Genomic DNA, 12,983 nt, shown 5'->3' with positions numbered 1-12,983 from the left:
TAATTACAATACTTTTGAAAAAGATGCTACCTAAAAAGGAAATGATCTATTTAGTAATATTTTTAAAAATATTCGAAAGAAGCACTCATTTGGGCGAGCAACGAATTCGTATTGTATTGTATTGTTAGTTATTTATAAGAATTGTCGAATACATAAAGTGATCGGTACAACTCTGCTGATTTTATGTTTACAACATTTTGTATTATCATTTTACTGCATTTTTATCAGAATGAGTAATGATAGTAACAATAATACTAAATAAATAAGTATAAAGAGTTTCTAATTTAATGGTATTTGTTTCTCTAGCAGAGAGTAATTGAATCGTAAGTACGCTCATTTCCTTTTTGCTTGCACAGCATGTTTACCATCTCGGAACGGTTCTTTCGCGAAGTCGTATAAAAGTTCTTATTACGGAATTGGTGTTTATGGTGTGCATATATTTTTTATTTATATATTTTAGGTGTATTTGTATTTTGAGCCGAGGTGGCCCAGTGATTAAATTCAGGCAAGCACTGAATTTTCATGTGCTTAATTTCTGTTTATAATTAATGTCGTGCTCAGCGGTGAAGAAAAAGATCGTGAGGAAAGCTGCATGTGTCTAGTTTCCATGAAATTCTGCCACATGTATATCCACCAATACGCACTGGAGCAGTGTGGTGGAATAAGCTCTCATCCTTATCCCCATCTCTGATGATATGAAGATTTAGTTTGAATAATAAACACTTCACTGAAACATTGTTAGGAAAAAAATAGAGCAATGGACGAGGTAATGATATAGGTGTACCTATTAAAGACTAGTATTACAAACTAGTACATGTACACATGTACTAGTTTGCGAATGCATACGCATTATATTTACATAATAAATAGTTCTTACATATATTCTTTCTTTCATTCTTATTATATCAATAAAAGAAAACTAGAGTGACTTTTAAGTTTAATTAATATTTTTAAGATGTAGGAAAAATTAATTTCAACCAAACTGGTATATTTCTAATAATGAAAAGAAAATAAGCACTTTAGAGCGTATTATTTTTTTTCATTTCGTTACAATTTATTAGATCTGTGGATATAGAGGAGGGCTCTTCGAGGTTGTCGGCATGATAACGGAGACTACCGACAAAGTTGACTACGACGTGACGTCACAGCTGGTTTTTCTAAAACGTTTATGTAAATCTCTTTGAAATTTAATAAAAGATCACAGACGGTATAAATAGCAACTTTTTTAAGATATAAGAAAACTATATGTAATTATAAGATGCTTTAAAATGTTTTGTACTTAATAACAGGTAATTCTTCTTATAATCCAGACCTAACTGGTTAGTATATAAAGATTTATATATACATATTTAAAGATTTATATATATTATTTTTAGAGGAGGCGTCGATCGTCGGCAGTTCCGGCGAGAGGCTGCCGTCGCATTGGTGTGAGAATGAGTTCGACCAGCAAAATAAGAAGAAGAAACTCAAATTACACACACATGGGTTAGTAAAAACAAATTATCAGCATTTTTTAAACTTCATTCACTGTATGAAAATTATGTTATTTACATCCAAATTAATAACTTTATATATATATCGTAATATAAGAGTTTTCTGGAATACAGAAGAAGTTGCATAATTTAAATTAATTTATAAATAAATACTAAGATATATAAACATTTTAGGTACCGACGACCTAATGATATTTAACATATAAAGTCCAATCAAACTGATGGATATCCTATCTCTAATTATTAATCTACCTGACTTGTCTAGCCTGAAGTCTTGCCCTTGACTAAAATTAAAAAAAAAAATAGTACATACATATCTCCATATGATAACCTATAACCGACTATTATCGTAGTAGTGACTTGTTACACTGGCTCATTCACTCAACAAACCGAAAATTAATAACACTAAATATTGCTTCTCGACGATAGAAAATTAATGGTATTTACCAGAACGTGCTTGTACGACGCTCTGCCGTCAAGTATTTGATCTCAGACCAGATAACGGACCGCGCTTTGGATTGGATAAAAATAAAACATAAAATAATTTTACAAAAATATTTAAATTCTCAGCTTCAGTTAAAATTTGAATTTCGTTTATTTTGTCGTGTAAGTTAGTAAAACCAATCAATTTTATCTTACAGAGAGAAGTTAACAAGTCCGGAGCAGTTGGAGATGGAGCGTCGACGACGTCGGCGCAGGAGACATGCACGCGCTCAAGCACACGCGCAGGCGCAAGCACAAAAGCCCAGAAAGCACCGCACACTTCTTGTGTCAGCCATCGACGAACAGGCTAAAGTTATACATGTTAGTTAAACGAAATTTTCGTTTAATATACATTTGTAGTACGATTACTACAAATTAGTACAAACCATTTTAATCATACACATTTTGAACTTCTTTGTTTATTCAATAAAAAAATCCTCGAAATCAAACAAAGAGAGACAAGACCATCAAATTATTTACGGATATTTGAATTTCGAATCGTCATGCCCTCATAAATTTGTTTTAGAAAATAATTTCCGCCAAGCTATGCATTTTTGAGCCGGGGGCAGGTATTAAGTACACTGTCTCCTTTTCTGTACCCCTGATAACATATGTGTATGGAAAACTTCATAATGATCATTTGAATAGTTGAGACGTTAAAAAACATCATAACAAAGTATTTTTTCTTTTATAAAAGTGATAATTATGTATTCAATTGTCCCTCGAAAATTAGTAATTTTGTATGGATAAAATTTTTGAGGTGTAAATTGGTTCTTCAAAGACAACGAATTTTATGTGATTTCGAAAATGAATATAACTCATATATAGTATGGCATTTATTGTTACTCGTAACTAAGGTTTTTAGTGGAAAAGTAATGTTGAACAAATATAGTTGGCGTTTAGCGTTTGCTATTTTCCAGTGTGTGTAAGGAATGATTATTATTTATTACCACCAAAAAATGTGCTACCTGATTCTTCCAATTTGCTCGTCCACCTACTGATCCAGTGAAAAGAAAACTTGAGTCCTAACAAATAACCATGTACTTAAAGTTATACACTAAAACACTAAAGCAAGGGTAATAAAAGCGAAAACGAAGATACTAATATAATATTAATAAAAAAGCAGATGCGGTTAACTTACAAATGATATAGAGTTATGTAAGAAGGATTACAAGGACTAATATTTATTATAACAACACACTTAATACTTTTAAAGCATTCTTTATCACAGTAATTTTATTCCATTACACCATGGCCAATACTGTAGAAATTGTTGTAATTTTCTTATGATTTGATTACGAATAATAAGAAAATTGACAACCAAAATTAATTATTAAAACTGTACTATTTTAAAGAGGCTTTGTGTTAGAATGAGTACTCATAACTCGGTATTGATTTTATTACCCATTAAAGTTAGACGTTATAAAAGAATATATGACTAGAATAAAACAACAAAAATTAAACCGTCATCAACAAGAGTTAAAAAGAGTTCGACTCTTGCAGTTGTTACTTTTTTACTTCATTTAATAATAATGGAAATCATTATTTTCTAAATTAATATTATTAGAATTGAAAGATGAATATTAAATGTTCAAAAGAAGCATAATTTTTTTAAGGACTTTTTATGACTTTTAGCAGTTTTGTTCGACCAAGCCAGCTCGGTAGAGTGGTCAGTTTTTATAGTGTAATGTAACTTATATGTTATAATATTTCTTATGCTATAACATGTATATCTTGCATGATTATTCATTATAGTTTTAAATAACTAAAAAATATGTTCAAGTAAATATAATGTATTACCAATTTTATTACATTCTTTTCGTAATCAATCGTCTTGACGTTGAATTCATATTGCTAATTTGTTAAAATACTTTAAGCTATTAATTATACATTTACTAGCGACCCGCCCTGTCGTTAGGGTGCAATTTATTATAAAGCAAATGGGAAGTGCGCTTAGCAATAAAATATTAAGGCGGTACCTACCAATATTTTTTTTATAAAGATTATTAATTTATGTAAATAAAAATATGAAAATGATAAAAGTCGAGACTTAATTATAATAAAGCCAGTGATTCGACTGACCATTCTGCAAACGATATTTTTTCTTACACGTCATTTAGAAACGGTGATATTTCAATGTATACATTCCAATGTTGTGGTATATGTTACAAAGGGAATTCTAATCTGTATTAAATTATCTAGGCAACTAACATGTTCATCTGAATAAGGATTGATAATAAAAATGGCTTCGAAACAAGCGTTTATTACAAATTTGTAAAAGACAAAAATATATAATATGAGCTTACCTTAATAGATAGACAAATACTGTCACGGACTTTTCTCTAGGCTTTTCATACGATTTACTGGTAATTATATTAATGTGTCTATTAAAATTTAGCTAGTGTTAGCCTTGTCAGCGTACGAAAACAGTTTATTGGATACAACACAGTTCAGCCATTTTGTACAAAATTTTATTTACACTTATTACAATACATATAAGAGCTACCGAGCGTCAAGTGTCCGTGTTCGTTATGGACATTGATTGTTGACATAATATAAAGATTTAATATTTTAGTGTATGGTACGAGACACGAGAAACTTGTCTTTCAAAAGAATTATAATATTTCGTTGAATTAGAGTATAACGTATAGAATAATATAACGTATAGAACGCTACGAGCATTGCAATTCGAGGTGACTGAAATTGCAATGCTCGTAGCGTTCATCTCAACGCTAAGCAGCACTTACTGTATAAATTTTTTTTTATTGCATTGGTTGGCGGACGAGCATATAGGCCACCTGATGGTAAGTGGTCACTACCGCCCATAGACAAAGGCGCTGTAAAAAATATTAACCAATCCTTACATCACCTATGCGCCACCAACCCTGAGACCTAAGATGTAATGTCCCTTGTGCCTGTGATTACAACAATACAGAGTACTGTTATTTGGCGGTAAAATATCTGGATGAGTGGGTGGTACCAACCCAGACGGGCTTGCACAAAGCCCTACCACCAAGTAGAGTGAAGTATATTCATGTAAAGTAAATGTTTGTTTGTATGTTCACTAGGTATTGGACCCCGACGAGCTCCCGAGGCGCGCTCGCTACACCATCATGGTGACAGCTTGCCTGCTACTTTTTCTTTGCTTGCTTCTTGTAGGGGTCACGCTTCGTATGGCTCCGCTTATTGATGATATGGGTGAGTCATTTTATTACTCTTTATTTATTTAATGGAACGTTGTTATGATGTTATCCTGAATGATCACGGCGCCTATTATCAAAGAAGTATAAGCAACTGCTCAGGAGATATAATCGTGCTCAATGATTTGGGTAAACAATATAGAGTACAATTATTCACTCTTCACACAATTATTATATATAATTGTGTGTCTTAGAATGAAAATCTACGGTTACGGGTAACCATGAGAGCAGTTCAATACGATTGATAATTTTTAATAATTTATATATTTTAAATTTATACGTCGTTTATATGGAATATTTTTTTATACGATGCCATCAATCCAAAGGATCCATCCATCAATCTGTTCTACCAAGAAGACCGCCTAATGTATCAATTGTTTTGTGTATACCTTAATATATTTACTTGTAATTGGGTGCACAATGATTACCAATAAATTTGGAGTTTTTTTTTAGAAAACCTTACGAAAAACTACTAAGCAATATTAATAAAAGCTATACTAGAAGATGCAGTATTTCGGATAGTTTTAGTTCATAAAGTATTATACACATTAAAAAAAATAGATATAAGCATTACAAATGATGTCAATTAAATTTAATGATAAAACTCTGGTATGTTACCCCTTAATGGTGTGATAGCGTGTTCTATCCGTAAGAAGTAATAAGAAACTTCACAACTACACTTCTATAGTAACTGATAATAATAATTATACTCGTTCTGCCTTCGTACGGGTAAAATAGTTTTAATCTCGTGCAATTTTTTCTCAAGTTAATTTAATTATACCAACCTTATAATATGATATGATATATAAAATAAAATAAACGAATACTCCTACGGATGATTTCAACAGTTTGCTTCTTGCTAATGCTATTTACTACTTACGAGTATGATTATGTTTTATATACAACTTGGACTTTTTTCAATGTTATTATTTTATGTTATAAATCTATTCAGAATTAATTAATGCGATCAGTTAAAATAAGAAAATCTTTTTAATAGTTATTTTGTCGATTTTCACTAGTAGTTTTTTTTAATAATAAATCATTGTCTCAGTCAGTTATACATATGTACGAGTCTTAACATTGGTAATACTAAAACAATACCTACCGATTCTGCAAAATTGCTTTACTATTGTTGTCGAATTTTCCGACTTAAATATTTTTCCATGTTTTCCAACTTTATTCCACTTTTACAGGGTTTATTATTATCTTCAAATTTAAATTGAACCAGTTAAAATATATTATATCAAGAGAAAAATAAAGTCCAATTAATAACTTTAACCGGTCGGTTAAAAAAATGACACTAAAAGATATACGCACGTGGCTTAAAATTAATTTGTTGTTGACGTTCATTTTTTAGTTCTTCGTGAGGTATCTTTGTTTAAAGTTCATTTGAAATAAAAGTTTCAAATTTTATCAAAACATTTGTAAATCTTTAAAGTGGCGTTTTGCATATTGGTAATTTGGTTAGTATAAATTTAGGTTCAATAAAAAAATTAACACAACAATGGGAATGCTTAATTTGATTTACGAATAAAAAAAAAGCTTATAATTTATGTTCAAAAAATTATAAAAGCGGAAATTTAAGAAATTTTATATATAATATAAATATTTATTTTCAAAGGATTTTTCGAAAACTTAGAAGAAGAACTTATAGAAGCTATCGAGTACCTCATCATACGTCTAGGTAGTAGACACCACTGCACTTTGATCTCGTATTAAAGCGCCTCGTCCTATTTTGTATGACACAGATTTCTTAATGAATAGTTAAAATGCTTCTTTTCACTATTAACTTTCCTGCTGGAATTAGTCGTAATAATGGCAAGATACACGGACATTCTGAGTATTCACCAGGCAACGACTATAATTGATGAAACACCACATGCAACCTCGTCATAAATCAAAAAAACAGCATTTAGTACAGCAGCAGTGGAAAATGCTACTAATATTCATATATTATTTAAAATTGTTTGGGGACTGGAGGAAGGAAGAAGCTGATTTTACTTCAATATAAATCTTGTTCATTTTTGTTGTATGTGTAATTGTTTTTTCTTATTTATTTTAAAGATACATTTTTAAGATGTGTTTTATTTTTGTTAAATTTAGTATCACTGGAAATGTCTTGACCTGAATTTGTGCCTTTAAGGTTTCATATGATACCCAATGATAGTTTACTTACTGTGTCAAGTTTTCCGAACATTTCTAGTGACTATATCGATGGTCTAGAAGACAATATCCTAAGCATTTATTTTGTGATTGTCCAGGAGAGCACTTTTTGTGAATATTTGTTTAAGCTTCTCAAACTCAATTATTTTCATAGGCAATACCTATATTTAGTTGGTTATTTATCTTTGTTGAAGACCTAACTAAAACAGAAACGTCTATTTTAAGAATTCACTCAAAAAAGTCATTTTAATAAAATATTCAGTTACCAATTACTTTTGCACAATAAAGTTACACAGTATAGTATGATATATATAGTTTGATACATATTATGATCGCTTAACATTTTTGTTAATCATCTATCAAAGCAATTATTGAATGGACTGTTCAACTAATCACTTAACTGATTTGTCCAGTTTATATGATAAGACTATCATTATTGAATACGTTTGAGAACCGAATATTGTTGAGGTGTAATGCTAATTTACAACAAAGAAAAGCACATATTATCACTGAATCTCACGTTGGGTTGATATACCAAATACTTTTTGGAAACCATTTAAAAGATATTTTACTCGTAAAAGCGAAACTGTTCAGCCTTTCCCTGACTTAGTAGTAGTAGTTTATTGCATTTGTATTAAAGGACCGCTTATTCTGAACCCGAATATATGTATGTAATTTATCTCTTAAAGAAGAATGGCGATGGATCAACCTGAGTAGTAGTAACGTGGTGGATATAAATTCTAAAATTCTAGTCAAAACGAGAAGACGGCCTTAGCTTAGCACAACGGTGTTAGATGTACAGGTCTTTAAAGAATTGACCAAAATTTCGCAAAAAAAAAAAATTTTCAACAATATTTCTTCATGAGTAGATCTCGATAGGAATTCTGTTAATGAATTCAGATATAATTGTTCAGAAAGTTATATCACATACTTTATACAAACTATTTTAAAAACGTTCATATTTTATAGCCTTCTCTATGTATATTTACAGTAGCATAGATCATTTTGATAAAATCTGTGATAATCATTGTATGTGTACAAGAAGTAAGGATAAGCTTAGAACGTCAAGTTTCCGACTCCGCAAAGTCAATAAATCATTCTTGGGGCAAGGTATCCTATATGTATAGCTTCTATAATAAAATTCCAAAGATATTTTTAACTTTGCCGTTTCATAGATTCAAGTTAATTGTAAAAAATACATTCAATACAAGATTATATTGATGATAAAAAAGCGTGGAGTTAATGCTTGTTGACTTCCAAGCAGGAGACATAACATACATATATAATTGTATTTAACTAACATGACTGTATTTTTAGATGTTGAAAAAGAGTAACTACTGAGTTTCTTGTCGGTTCTTCTCGGTAGAATCTACATTCCGAACCGGTGGTAGCTTTACTTAAAATAGTTTGTTAAATGACGACGACAAAAGTGCTTGTAAAAGCCTACTTGAATAAAGTATATTTTGATTTTGATTTTTTTTGAACAATCTTTTTTATTTCATGTCTTCCTTTTCATTCTCAAGAGGCAACTGCTTGTAGTGAAGAAGTAGTCACAAATTCAATTACACTCTATATTGTCTTACTTTTACTATTCAAAGGTTCGTAAAATCCGACATGACTGAAAAGAACAGTATTTGTGCTTTCCGTTTTAGATAGATTTCCAATTTAGGCACTCTAGGATGCTATTAACATAAACCCAGTAACTTTTTTTAATGACCAGATTCGGGGTTTTCCTCTATGGCCTCGTGATCTGCGACTCAATAAGCTATACACTTAACTGACGAGGAAGTCATTACCATATATACAGCTTTTGTTGTATAATAATTAATAATGTTTATTAACGTTAAAAACTTAAATGTTTATACAAACTTAAGTTTGACCTAAAAGAAAAACGTTATTATATATATCTGGTACGAGTGAAATGGTGACGAGAACGTTCGTAGTTTCCACGTTGAATCGCTATTCAGATATGCCAAATTTTTCGCCCAGATATGCCGAAATATGAGCGTGCGTATAATACATTAGCGGTGTCGTAAATTTACAGGACGATATGTTATTTAAAAATATTCTTGGACTTTTAATCTCGGATGCGGTACTAGGCTGCCCGTAAATATAATTTGTAAATTGAGGCTAATAATTTTTCCTCAATAAGCCAACGTGTCAGCGTCTGTTGTGTCACAAAATACTGCCCAATCTCATTTCCAGGGAACCAATGATATTCCATCAGGCCTTATGCCATTAACACGACTAATTTCAAAGAGTTCAAGGATGTTAAGGTTGCATAAGTCATTTGTTGAATTATCATTAAGATAGACCGAGACAAGATAGCCTACCCAAACTCCTTGGATAAGAAAACGTGTAAGACGAAAAAGTCATTCTATTGCACATGGGCTCTGTGCATCTGTACTCAAAATACAGCGGTATGCCTAGCCGAGAGCTATTGTTATGCGAAAACATTCATTGTATAAGAGTGTTTAAAACATTTTTTGTAGTATCGCATTCAAACAGTGAACTGAATCTTTAGTAATTAATGAAGCAAAAGTAAACCATGTTTTTTTCATGTATTATATTTTAAACGATTTTTTTTTAATTTAACTTATAATTCATTTATTGGTAATATATATGAGAACATCTTGGTCTTAGGAATAACTGTAGCCGACAAGGAATATAATGAGAATGTGTCAATTTAATTAACACTACACATATGTTTACAGAATATATATTATTAAAAGTTCATCTAATAAACGTATGAATCAGTGATCGTTATGGTAGACTGATTAACTGCTACTTCTTATAATGTGGGCCCTTATGGGTGGTACCTACCCAGGTACCACCCACTCATCAGATATTCTACCGCCAAACAGCAGTACTCTGTATTGTTGTGTTCCGGTTTGAAGGGTGAGTGAGCCAGTGTAACTACAGGCACAAGGGACATAACATCTTAGTTTCCAAGGTTAGTGGCGCGTTTAGTTTTACTTAGATGTAGGTACCACCCACTCATTATATTTTCAACCGCCAAACAGTAATACCTAGCTTTGTTCCAATTAGAGGGGTGAGTGAGTCAATATTCAATCAAACTTAATTTATAAGGGACATTATACCTTAGTTCGGCTTCGCAGGTTGGTGACGCATTGGTGATATCAGGGACGGCTAATATTTCTTACAGTGCTATTGTCTATTAAATGGGCGTTGTCGACTACTTATCATCAGTGTTTTTGCTAGTCCATCTACTATTTGAAATAACATAAAATATATATATAAATTAAATTCGTTAAGTTACTTCCTCACGATGTAAGTAATAATATGAAACTATTTTTATATTAATGTCATATAAAGTTTATTAAAAGATACAATTGTAATATATATATATATATATATATATATATATATGTATATAACAAATATAATTATATTCATTAATAATGTTTTGTAAAAGAAAACAATGCAATTATTCACATATTGTCCTCAGCTTCTTGGATTTAGTCGTTTGTAAGCGGAAACTATAATACTTACCTACGTAGCACTGTAGAGTCGTAGTAACGCGCTTTAATTCCTGTGACTAATTCTGGGGCACGTTCCAGTTTAAAATACGTTAGTTGCATAACGGGTTAACCTTTTAAAGGATTTTTTTATTCAAATAGATTCTACGCGCAACGGTTTATTTTAGTATTATACGTTTATTATTGTGCATGCACAAAAATGTGTGTTTAAAAATAATTGAATTCGGTAACATGATGTTAGCTGGTTAAATTTAAGTTTTGATAAACATTTTATGATTGTGTTAAAAATCAGAATCGGTTTTTTTTAATTTAAATGTTTTTTTCTGAGTCATTATTTTTTAATTTTTAAGAATAGCCTGTCAATATTATAGCTCTTCGTTAAACGTAAAAGGAATTTGAGTTTGAGTTTGAGTTTACATGAAAGATTAGGAGTCTTTATATGTAGTATCTCAAATGTAAATTTTAAGGGTATCTCAATTTAATTAAGATTATATTTAAAACGTAGCTACTTTTTAATTTGATAACCAAGTCCGAATTTTACGCCTTTGTAACATTGGGGTTAGGTAATCTATCTGGGTTCTATAATGTTAATTAACAGAAAAATATGCAAAACAAATTACGATATTATTAGAAATAATTAAAAAACTAAAAATATATATTACAAAACCAACATCAGAGCAACGAAATTAATAAAATACTGTTTTGTCATTTCAATGGTATTACAAGCTTGTAGCGATTTTTTAAGCAAACAAATCGAAACAATTTTTAAAGTAACGTTATAGGAATTCAATATACGAAAGGTACGTTTTGTTGTTTTTACAGAGTGTTTGTATTTCATTCGAAAAGCGCTATCTATCGTTACGGCGCTTGTTTTTAAAACTTTACTAAGATATTTACTTCAATCTAGTGTGAATTCACATTCTTAAATTATAGGTATGTATAAAACCCATATAGATTATTTTAATTGGTTATTTTCGTTTTAATGATTTTTATATGTTTGGGTGTAAGTTTAACCAGTCTACTTATGCGTGGTTACATTATTATTGGTTACTCTCTACAAACCTCTCAAAAAATCCATAGAATGAATATGAAAATGAACATCCACAATGATACCGTTTCCAACTATTGCAAATAGAATAAAAATCACGTAGCGCCATTAGCAGCTCTTACTCCTCTCTTAAGGTTATGAACGTTGCCTAAGTCTTTAAAATTAGGAACGTTATAGTATGATTAAGCTTCTGACGTTCCTTCATTGTATATCCCAGTGGGCGGCATTAATATACCGCTACACGTGTAATTAAAGCACTAATTAACCCGCAGGCGTTGTGCGGATTGCTTATAAAATCTTATTAATGCTTCTTAACATTGCAGGGTGGGTGCCTTTTTACTATGTGGAAGATTAACATTATTTTATTACAACCAAAAGTATATTGGATGTCTAGTTTATTAATATTTATGAAAAAATAACAAAATCATATATTCAAATAAAATATACCCATATAAACAAAATTAAATAAAAACGTAAATTAAGAAAAACATAATTTTATAACGAGACGACAACGGCGGTAATAGACATCAGCAGCAGTGCAAATAGTTTTATTTTAATATGAGCTAATTATTTCGTTGTGCTAAGCTATGACGATTTTGTGTGTCATATATTTTTTTAAATAATTTTATTTACGTTCCAAGGATATAAATAAAATATGTCTCTCAGACAGCTCTTTGTTAAATGCACATAAACATTGAAGTAGCAACGTAAAATTTAAATAGTCATTTAATATTTAATATGTATAAGTCATACTTCAGAGTGATGGTACAGCTCTTGTAGTACCCGGTCCTCGTCGCGTGGACGCTGTGGACTCTGCAAATACATTAAATTTTCAATTTCGGAGCACTTTCCCGCACCTCTGTAAGTGTACACAATACAAATGTAAAAGTTATTTGCTTCTAACTTAGCATATTATATTGTTGCTTGACCGTTCGTATAACATGTTCTGTACCAGATCGTTATTTCATATGTCTTAGGTTTTGCTAATGAATGTCAAAGATTTAAATGTTTTTTTTTTGTAGTATGTTATATACAAACATTTTAATAAATTAATTATTTACATAAACATAATTTTCAGCTTGTAATGAAGTATTGG

The sequence above is a fragment of the Vanessa atalanta genome, chromosome 7 (assembly GCF_905147765.1).
Source record: "Vanessa atalanta chromosome 7, ilVanAtal1.2, whole genome shotgun sequence".
NCBI lineage: Eukaryota > Metazoa > Arthropoda > Insecta > Lepidoptera > Nymphalidae > Vanessa > Vanessa atalanta.
This window is presented reverse-complemented; position numbering follows the sequence as displayed.